Source organism: Aedes albopictus, chromosome 1 (genome assembly GCF_035046485.1).
Source record: "Aedes albopictus strain Foshan chromosome 1, AalbF5, whole genome shotgun sequence".
NCBI classification, from domain to species: Eukaryota; Metazoa; Arthropoda; class Insecta; order Diptera; family Culicidae; genus Aedes; species Aedes albopictus.
The window spans coordinates 6,001,256-6,013,248 of record NC_085136.1 but is presented as its reverse complement, the minus strand read 5'-3'; positions in this window follow the sequence as shown (position 1 = coordinate 6,013,248).

Here is an 11,993-nt window from a genome sequence, read left to right as displayed (position 1 = left end):
AAGGCTGGTTTAAAAAAGTTGGAGAAATGGTTTTACAGCATCAAATTGTTACCTGGGTTATGTCAAATGATATTGTTGACCAATTTCACATTTAGAAATATTCTCTTGGAGAATCGGAAGACTTATTTCTAAAAAAATTGGTTCCTTCTTGATTCTATTTATTCTTTTTGTATAACTAGTCCCAATCTGGAGTATATTGAATATTGGGACTACTTTCTGCGTTCTGGAATCGATTCTGAGACGTATTTCAATTAGAAGTTTCTGGTAAAATTTTAGATTTTCTTTGTGTTTTGGAAAAAAAGAGTTAAAGATGTTTACGATTGGCATTTTCTTTTGGATTCATACAAGTTCAACAGTTAGATGAAAACACTCACGCCGCCAAACACCATATTGCCACAGTCAGTAGTGAATGGAAACATTTCAAGTGATGAATTGAATTAGTATGGGAAATTAACCGATTGCAGCGCCACGCTATTGCCACTTGTGTTGCCGATGAAATATTCCTTACACAAAGTTCAGATTGGACTTGGATGTCTGTTCTCTGTGCCTTAACTATAAACTTTAACTTATTAAAAAACGAAAAACCACTGTAAATAAAAAAAAACTTCAAAACTTTTAAAATTAAGTGCTACTTTACATTAGTTTTTCAAAACCTAAGAACGCCATAAATTGTTATTATTCAAAAAGTCAGTCTATTAGTTTTCTCAAATTAGGCTCAGTGTATTAGTTATGGCTATAGTAACTCAAATTCACCATAGTTGATTTTCATCCTTTAATGATGAATCAACAAGAAAAAAATCGTGAACAACAAATCATGGTCACGAAAGATGGTTGCAATCATTCAAACTTCACAATATTCTCGAATTATGATAGAAATAAATCATTTTCCGTAACTTTTCGGCTTCCTTGCACCCTATTTCGCCATAGTGTACCAGTTATGGCCAATCCCATAAGGAATGCATGTAAATAGTGCGAAGTGGAACCCAAATTAACAAATGTGTCCATAACTGGTACAGGGTTCCTACCATTGGCACACGCCGTAATATATAGTTAAAGTGGTTTTGGATCCGTTTCTATATTTTTTCTGTTAAGTATGAAAACTAATCAATCATTTGACACATCGATGACATTCGTCGATCTTCTTCTTATTTTTGTAGAAATATTTTTCCTTAGGTAGTGCGATAATTGGTACAGGCACCCTACATAAGTTGGGGGAATACGTGCTGGAGGGTCGCCAAATTCAATAACAATCAAAAGTGGGTCATAAGCTGAAAAAGTTTAAGAACCCCTGCTCTACGGGATTTTTTACTAAAAGAAGTTTCATGGTGTTTCAGATGGCCCCAGGGGGGTTTCAGGGGATTTAACAAGAGTACCAAGGAGTATCAGGGGCGTTTCAAGAGGTTTTGGGGGCAACAAGGGGTTCTCAGAGGCGTTTCAGCGGGTCTCAGGTGCTGCTTATGGGACCCCAGGGTATAGTATAAGGTGGGCTCCATGGACGTTTCAGAGGTATCAGGACGTTTCAGGGAAATACTCTGGGGTCTCACGAATGTGACCTCAGGGAGTCTCAGGGACGTTTTCCAGGGCATAAGGGAATTCCAGAGTCGTTTCAGGGGGTTTCAGTAGTGTTCGGACGTCTCAGGAGTGTTTCAGGGGGTTTCAGTAGTGTTCGGACGTCTCAGGGGCGTTTTAGGGGGATTCAGTGAATACTAAATGGTCTCAAGCGATTTTCAGGGGAGTTTCAGGGTGATTGAAGGAGGTACCAGGGGATCCAATAGGCGATTCAGGAGATTTTTGGAAAGGTACAGGAGCGTTTGAGGGGCTTTTCATGGGAATTTCAGGAGTGTTTGAGGGGCATTGTAAGGTGTTTCAGAGTATCTCAGAAACGTTTCAGGCGGTCGCATGAATGCTTCAGGAAGTTTCGGGGGGTACCAGAGAGTCCCAATGGTGTTTCATGGGCATTTCAGAGAGTATCAGGGGGTCTCAGGAGCGTTTCTGATGAACTAACGATGATCCCGAGGGTTTCGGGAGCGTTTCAGATGATTTTCAGGGGTGTTTCAGAGGGTCTTCGGGTACGGCTCTGGTACTCAGTAAATTCCTCTGAAAAGCTCTTAATCCTCTTGAAACGCCTCTGAAATGGCTTTAACCCCTGGTGTGCTTCTGAAACGCTAGTTGAAACCACTTTAAGCTTTCTTATATTTCCCAGGGAGCCTCTCAAAACATCCCTGAAACCCTCTGGTACATCCTCCTTCTAGGTTCCCATAGTTCTCTCGAGAACTAAGTTCCCTCCTTTTATGTGCTGACTTAATGTATGCACAAATCTATTTTTTCGTAAGAGAGTAATTATGGCTTCGGCGGCCAGAGGACGTTTATAGAGGAGAACAAAGGGCGGTTACAAGGGTATTTCAGGCGGTCTCAACGGATTTCAGAGAGGCACCTGGAGGTCTCAGGGGCGTTTCAGGGGGTGTCTTAAGCTCAGCTCGTTGGGACGGTAGAATCCACAACCTCCATGCACTTCGAGTAACGTTTCGGATGACGAATTTGGTCCAGAATAAACTCACTACACTTTACTGTTAAATTCAACCACTGTATTGAAATTCAACTTCTGTGCAATTCACTTATTTATTCTATGCAACTAATTCAAGACTACTCTACTGAAAAACTAACTACTACATTGATCATTGACGTTCGCACTATTCGTCACTGATGACAGCGGGAGAGAAAGAGGCCATGATGACGTCTGTCCATCCTTTTATATCGTCGAGGGATCGGAAGTCAATTTTCCTCCATGATGCCATTCCTGAAGGTCCGTTAATGTCATCGCTAAACGGTGTCGGAGTCAGTCGTCATCTTGCTGATTGGCGATGGTTGCATGCTGCTCACGTCGAGATGGCGTCTCGCTACCTATTTCGGGCTGCGCGGCTGCGTGTGACACAAGTGCAGTATCGAACAGGGGGTTTCAGAGGCCTTCTGGGGAATCTAATGGGATTTCATGGGCGTTTCAAGGCGCCTCAATGGGATTCCATGTGGCATCGGGGGTGCTTCAAGAGGTCTGAGGGGCATTTCAGGATGTTTTAGAGAGTACCAGGAGATCTCAGGGGAGTCTTGGGGATCTCCAGGGCGCTTAAGAAGGTCTCAGGAGCAGAGGCGTCTCGTGACCTGTAGAGCTGACTGTGCACTTGAAGAGTTTTCACAATGGACTGTAGTGCAAATGGAAAACAACAGGAACCTGCAGCTGCACTCCGATCGACGAGCAAATCTATTGACGATTTCGTCGATAAAACTGCTTTGTTGTTTCAATTAATGAAACAGGGGGTGTTCTACCGTCATCAGTATAAGCCTCTCCAGCCTTTGCTCGCCCATTGCAACCGGAAATATGTCCTTATTCTTCTAATCAAGATGGAAAAGCCACTTTCAACAACATTGGTTGTCGACGGAAGTGAAGGGTCATAATCAGAGGAATAAGCGGATACGTTTCTGTGAAGATGTCTTCCAAATTGTTATCTCTGAAACTTTTTGCCAAAAAAAATATCAGCTCATCGATCGGCTTTATCGGATTAAATTGGAGAAGCGAGAGTAGACATTGCCCACCAATTGTTTGAGATTTTTTCGGAATAGCTTTTGAACTTCGAAGAATCAACTCAGAAGTGGATAACTGACACTGAGGAAGAAGTGGAACAACCATTGCACAGTTATGGGTCGCTCTGTAACAATTATTAGTTAGTCAGTTCTCCATGCCATTCAAATGGAATTGACCCGTATGATTGAACTATGACTGTAGTCGAAATACGCGTTTCTTTCAAGGATATGCATTAGAGGGCGGATTTAAATATACAAATCTGAGCACACTCAATCGAAGAGGTTATTCTGCTTAAAGTGCTCGAGAAGTCGGTACATATAAGCTTTTCCTCCGCCTGACAAACGAATTGCGGGAGTAGATTGTCTACGATATCGTGCTGCATTTTCCCTTGAATGTTGCAGGAAAATGAAACCGTACGCGACGCGCAACTAGAACTGAATGAAAATTCCACGGTCCACCCAAAACCATGCACGCATGCCGAAAGAGTGACTGGGCGGCTACCGCTTCGCTCTTTCTCCGCGTGGCTCTCTTGCTAAAGCATGTAGCTCAAATGCGACGTTGCCAAACTTAGCAGCTGCCCTGCGAGCGCAAGCACAATCTTCCCTTTCCTTCACCACCGATGAGGCCCACGTTCATTGGAAAAAGTGAACCAAATTTTTACTAATACATTGCCAATGCAGCACAGAACAGTCCAACACAAGTAAACACAGTTCTTGAATGCATATACAGTGCTCCCGTGTACTGCTGGAAGTGAACTGAGGCGAGAAATATTTTGGCGAGGCTCTCACATGTGCGTATCGCATGCATCGGCGTCGAGCACTCTGGCAGCGGCTGGGTGGTGGCATGGGTGGCATAGTGAGATTAGGTTGGAAAATTGACTAAATTCCTAATGAATACGTACTGATATCTCACACTGGTTTGTTCACTAGAAGTTGTGAACATCAAAAGGGTCGAATGGAGAGTTTATAAATTATATTGATTTATTTCATTTTTTGTCAACTGTGTAGTGCACGCAGTGGACCTATGGACGAGACGCCACTGCTCAGGAGCGTTCCAGGTAAGTACCAGGTGGCCTCATGAGGTTACAGGGAAGTTCCAGATAATCTCAGGGACATGTCAGGGAGTTTTAGGGGGTATCAGGTGATCTATTGAGTGTTTCGAGGGGATATCAGTAGGTGTCATGGGTGTTTAAGGGAATCTCAGTGTCATCTCAGGGAGTTTCAGGGTGTTTACAAAGGCCTCCATAGAGGTCTGACGGAGTTCCAGGGGCGTTTCTGCAAGTCTCAGGGGCACTTTAAGCGGTCTATGGATGCCACGAACGCGATAGTATTAAAACATGGAATCGATGGCACGATTGATTGTCATTTGTGCGTGAGTGATTTGCAACGCGTCGTCTGGCATTTCCATACAGCAACCTGCATGCCGCATGGCACTTTCTTTTGACAATTTGCGCATAGCTCAGTTTTTTTTTTTACCTTCAACTATCGGTTGGTCATAAAAGAAACAGATAATACCAGAAGATAGTCAAGCGGAAAGATGAACCAAAGACGACAGACTTGAATAGTAAATGCGTCATCGTATTATATAAGATACTTGAGCTAGGAAAAAAAAGTCAGTTTGAATTCTATTTCACTTCAATCCAGTGGTTATTGTTTGTATCCGATAGCTACGTATCGGTTTGAATCCACACCGACACTTCCTCTAGCAATGTTTTGGTTGCATTACACTAGGATTTCCAGGAGGCCTAAGGACCGTTTCAAAGGGTCTCATGGGCGCTTATGGCGATTTCAGGGAGTACCAAGAAATCAAAGAATCGTTTCAGAGGATCCCAGAGTGTTTCGGGGGGTCACATGAGAACTCAGGAACGTTTAAGCCTTCTGAGACCTCCCCGTTACCCTTCCAACACCCTGGTGTAAGTGTTCGCAGTTCAGTATGGAGTATTGTTGAGATTTTGTGTAAAATGTATTCGTGTTTTATATAAAATAGTACTGGTAGTGTCCGTAAGTGTCGTGCAATTTTCTCCGTCAGTTACTGTTAGTCCACGCAACTTCCGAAACCCACCACCAGAGGGAAAACGAAGTCTTTTTGGAAGCCTAAAAAGGGTAACAGTCGCTGAACCAAGATGGAAGGATGTCTGCACACGAGCATGTTAACGGACATGAGTACTGCAGCGCAATTTCTCGGGTCACTGCCCAAACACCGAAGGCCAGTGACCTAAATACATACTTTCGGTAATTTTTGACGAGATTAGAATTGCTGAGCACCGAACTCGTTCAGCAAAAATGCATTGCTTACCTTTCCATACGATTTTGACAGTTGTTCTACTGAACCTCAGTAAAATCGATTACCGAAACTACCGAAATCGTACTGCTGTTCTAATCTCGTCAAAAAAAAAAAAAAAAAAAAAAAAAAAAAAAAAAAAAAAAAAAAAAAAAAAAAAAAAAAGTGCCAAGGGCTGAAAGTCTCTCTAATAAAGACAAATCAATCAATCAATCGTCAAAAAAGTACCGAACAAGCCATTCAGATATAAGTGTGTACACTCCACTCTATGATGCTAGAACTCTATAGAGAAAGAACCGCCAACCCAAATGGTTGAAGTAGTGTATCATGCGGCAAGTTACCCGCCAAAAGAGTGAAGGAGAAGAAAAGTGTAAAAAGAGAGTGGAACAAAGAAGGGCAGCCCCTAATCTGGTGAACCTTTACCAACCTTCGTGACATTAACACCGTGTTTCGAAAAATATAGGAACCCGTTGTTTTTGGACAGAACTTCGGTTCTGTAGGTCCACAAGAAACATCCCCCCCTTCCCTTACGTTAAGCAGTCATCATGTCTCGACGTCGACCGATTCCGTCAACACACTCGGCAGCCTGATGACCGGATAGCCCGCGGTAGCCGCCATCAATACCTCGTAGGCTACTACGTAATGCCGCCAGGGTACACGATCTGGTGGAAGCTGGTGCTGAAAGGTGGAAGGTAGAAGGGGTTCAGATAAAAAGGAAAGATCAGATTAGAGTAGGATTAATAATGTGAGGAAGCTTAGGGAAGAGGCCGGAAAAGTCCGGAGTGTGAAAAAGAGGTCCGAAATAAAGATGTGTAGAATGTAACATGACGTGAGTTTTCATGTACGACAGTGCGAAGACTCTCTGTCTGCGAAAAGCTGGTCGAGAAGCACGCTGACCCTGAGGTGTTGTTTCAGAGAGTTCAGGAAGGCTCCCCTCTTGAGCTAGTCGGCTGTTACACTGGAAAGAGTCTGTTCATAAACCACGTAGACCAATATTTGGTCATCTCATCCCGCCCCCCTCCCCCCTCGTAGACTTTTGTCCATACAAAAAAAATGAAATTTGAAAGGAGCGTAGACTTTGGCCAGACCCCTCCTCCTCCTCCCTCCAAAAAGTTTTCGTGGTTTATGAACGACCTCAAACGCCCCTGAGATCTTCTGACATCCCCTGAAGCCCCTCATGGTGCACCTTCAAGCTATCTGGAAGCATCGTGAACCGCCCCTGAGATCACATGTGGCCACCTGAGTTCCCGTGAATCCCCCTTGAAGCGCCCTTGAGGCCACCTCGAACCCCCTTAGGACCTCCAGAAACTCCCTGAAACCTCATTGGACGTCCTTGAAGGCCTCTGAAAACCACCTGAAACTCCCCTGAGACCTCCAGGTAGCCCTCTGAAATCAGGGATAGGGTGCGACTCAAAACTCTTTGCGTGCCGCACACGTTGCTATGGGACAGCACATAAAATCAGAAGGAGACGAGTCCGTGCAATCGGTTGTGTGTTGCCCGCTTACTTTGCCATGCGCTGGAGGTCTCCTGTCTCTCACGCTCTGTCGTATGCACTCTCTCTCTCTCTCTGTGCTTGTCTCCGTGCTTTGCACTTTGCTTGACACTACGCATGATTGGGGAAATTTCGAATCAAACGACCCATCACTTGTCAATCCTTGACAAGCCTAACAACTTTGCCGAAAACACAAACACCCCAATTAATTTATTAGGTGATTTTTCTGTTTGTTTACAAGCACAGTCCCAAGCACCGTGCAGTATTCCCTGCGCCGTAGAGCTTGTGCTGCAATTTGTCTCTCGCACAATTACGCAAGCTCTCACTTATACGTGTCCGTCTCTCGGCAAAACGGGAGACAAACCCTTGTGAGATTGTGAGAAGCACACGCTTTTTTCGCACCGCACTGTGCATGCCGCCAATCCCTGTCTGAAACTCGCTTGGACCGCCTGAAGCACCTCTAAGATCTTCTGATGAACAACCAAAAACCTAAATGCAATTTGCAAAATTCCAAAAATTGCATTTTTGACATTTTTTTTTATTTATTGCCCAAAATAGTTATTTATGTAACGAGTTGCAAAATAATGATTTTTATAGCACGAGTTGTACATTTCGACAATGATTTTTCATAAGGGCCTAACTGACTTGATCGATTTCTCTTCGTCGACTCTCTCTTTCGCTAATATGTAACTTGATCAAAACAAACAAAATCATTATTCTTTTTGTTTCTATAGCAACATGTAGTCGTCTTCTTCGCATTTCAACCAAAAAATCTTTGGATAACTCAATACACATTCCGAAATAACACAAAGAGAGGATCGATGAAGAAAATTTGAAAATGTCAGTTAGGCCCAAATGAAAAATCAGTGTCGATTTATCCAACGAAGCTTGAGTAAAACCCTTGGTAAACCTATAAATCAACTCGTGTATGATTTATACGACATTGAGTTTGGCGGGTTAATAATCGTGCGTGAAATGCATGAGTTATGAACATTTGAGTTTTTCACAATTTTCCAGTAACAGTAATGGTGTTATCATGGTTTAAAGATATTTTTACAACCTTAAGGTAGTAGCAATCCCTGTTCAATGATTCCAACTTATTTTTGATAGACGACTTTTTAACTCTAAGAAATCTGCATGGTGGGCTAAAACATATTCATACAACTTCTGAGAATGCATTTCTGACACTGATTGACTGACAATTCCGTAACTGTATTTTCGACCATTTGTCATTCGGCCAACTGTCAACGTCCTTAGGTAATATTTACAGATGTTGTTTATTTAAAATTTACGTAAAATCACTAGTCACTGGACCAATTTACGTTACGAAATAATTTTGATTAGATTGATCTCAACACCGAAAATTAAGGCCGTAATGACCATGCCACAACCCAAATTGACATTTCTGCAAACTTCTTCTTTCACTGCCTTTATCGTTTCAAATAAACTTGTTTCGCTTGAGTCATAAAATTTCCTGGCGGTCTCAATCTACCAAGGCACTTCCTTAAAATTCAAATCACGAAAAAAGAATCATAAACGTTTGAACCTCTTCAAGAACGGCCCCATTTGCGACATGGTGATTTTCCACTCGTTCTATTCCAATGATCGTAAAACGAACAATTTCAATCATAGCAACCGTCGTCGGGTTGGTTGAGAAACTTCGCTAGTCCCCGTCGCGTCGCGTCGCTAGAACATATGATTCGGTCTTGGCGACGATAGCAACAGCGACGAACCCTGCCGGACTGTACTTTTTGCACGCTTCGTCTATCTTCTTCATTTCATCTAATGATCCCCAGCAGGTCTCTCTCTATTCTAGGAAAGACCCCAATCCATTGCAATCAATCCGAACGAGCTGCATTCGAGCGCCAGGGGGAGGATATTGGTGCCTTAGAACATATTTGAAAACCGGACTGACGGCTTTCTTCTCGGTGGATGCTTCTGCCTCTTCCATCAGATAAGTTCTCCCGAGGTGCATCTTAATGACTGTGCACAATTGCGCTGCCCGTCCCTGGGTGGCACCCGACTAATAGCGATCAATTAAGGATGCTGACTTCAACTGTGTACATGCAATTGCACGCGAGTGCATCCCGACCGAAACGAATAGGATCAGCTCTCAGCGCCGCGGTCCAAGTGTGCTGTGACTTTCTCTCCTTCCCAGAACATGAGGAATCCCGTCGAGCTCAATTGCCTGAATAGCACATTTAATTGAGCGCGATTGACTATTCCTTCCTCGTTTGGGTCTTGCCTTGGCAGAGACGCTTCATCCAGGGTTCTTATTCCTGACAACGATCGAGCGGACTCCAAAAAGGAAAAATATGAAAAGAAGGAGAACTTGGCACAGACAGTCGGACCACAGACAGACAGCCGCACTCGTGGCAGAATTTGATTTCAATAGAATGATATATCGCGTCCAAGGGGCAACCCAGCCGAGGTCAATATTCGCGATCGATCGACTCGCCTACTAGGATCTAGCCGTCCTTCGGAACTAATCACCTCGGCGTAGTAGGCGACGGCGCGGCATGGAGAGAAGAAAACGAGTCCTAAGATTTTTTTGAGCGAATTTTATCCCTTATCGCTGACCGATGATCGGTTTTCGCTGAAAATATAAACGAACCTACAGAACGAGAACTGGTTTTCCATCATTTCAACCAGGTTCGGAATTATCCACACCTCGTTAAATATTGAAATTAAATTCATTCTCCTTTCTCTTCTTTCTCCTCGCGCTTTTCTCGTACGAGAACACTTGCGGTCGATAGGAAGAAGGAAAGACACAACCGAAGAAGTGAGGAGGAAACAGCGCCAGCAGCAGAATTAATGCTCTCTAGCAGCCTATGGGTATAGTAGGTAGGTAGGTAGGTAGGTATCATCCGTCGCAAGAACCGCGTGACGGCAACTCAGCGATTACGACTTCTCGTGTGCAAAGCGCAGAATGCTAATGAAGGAAGGAAACGAAACTCAATTTATTATGTAAACTTAAACTTCAACTTGAAATCTCGCTTTTAAATCCCACATTTTTCTTCTGCCTTTTCGGGAACCGGCTCGACCAAGTAGGCTCCCTATCAATGCTGCTGGCGGCGCTGGGCTGGGTTGCCAAGGTGAGGTGGAGAACGAGATAAAAAAAAAATCAAAGCCTACCACGCACGGATCCATAAAAATCACGGTTGGGGATTTCTTTCGCTGCGGAAAAGTAGGCTCCGCTGGGCCCAGGCGAAAGTTGACCATCGCAGCGCCGGTTCCCCAGGGATGAGAAGGAAGAAGGGAGGCAGACGTTCGTTCATGCCGGTTGTGCATCAATGCGCAAAACGACGACGACGCACCGTCCAAAATATGAACGAAATGACCACGGAAAGAACCGCGATGACTTCGGGCACTCCACACTGGTAATGGGCTCAGTGAGTATTTATGTTAGTAGTGTGTTGGTGGTGGATCTGGTGGTCAGAATTTACGACGAAAGTTTGGCAGCGGCGCGGCCACCACCACCGCCTCCGGTGGATGCCGCGATATCCCCCGAACAAAAGAGAAAGGCTTATGAATAACGTTCTACGGGTCGTTAAGCCAGAGCAGAGGTGGTGTGCACTGCGTTCTGAAGGGCAGAACGCGGGATTGGAAATTTATGCCTTGATTATGCGGCCACCACGGTTCGGCGAATTTTCATCGGTGTGCGCGTGGATTGGGAGTTTTGGATCGCAGCAAGCCATGATGGGCGGGTGATTGAATTTGACATTTCCGATGAGGTTTTCAAAGGTGGCCGGAGTAAGGAGAGGAAACTTCATCCAAATGTTCTGACGAATACTCTAGAAGGCTGAATAGTAGTTATTTGAGAGTGTAACCCTTTGTTGTATCACATTGTTCAAAATTCATCGCTGCCCTCGTCCATCCATTGACTAGATTTTTTGCACATATTGTACGTATATCACTTCTAATCTAGGAAATTCGCCTAAGAATACGCGCACAAACTTGAAACAACGTTTCAAGCTCGATGTAGCGCCTTCAAACGTCTATCCCAGATCATCTTCTATTGTCTTTCACCTAAAACGAATGAGTTTGTGGAAAATTATCAAGCCGGCTTCATCAACGGCTGGCCGACAATGGACTAGATCTTCACCGTACGGCAAATCTTCCTGACATTCCGAGAATACCAGGTCCCAACGCATCACCGACTTCACGACTACATAAGGCAGTATTGACCACACAGAGCTATGGCAAATCATGGACAAAAACGACTATCCTGAGAAGCTGCCCAGACTGATCAAAGCAACCATGGACTTAATTTGTATGCTTTGCGGACGGCATGGATGGCAGAGCTGTACATCCCCGCCTAAAACGCGAAGCGAAAAGAGTCGAACTGATGATGAAGGCATCAAAAACAAATTACATGTGGAACCGAACACTACAGTATTCGTCTAGGAAGTAACGTTAAAACGAGGTAGTGGAGGAATTCGTCTACCTTGAACATCACTGACAAAAGAAAGCGCATCATCAGCGAAACTCGGGTCTGCTACGGCCTACGGACTTTACTAACTCATTTGTTTTAGGTGACAGACAACGAAAGACGATCAGGGATAGCACCTTGTAGGCAGCATTCGCAAATGCCTTTTCTGTGCGTTTAAGGATATCTCTGTTCGACGGATGTCAACGACTTT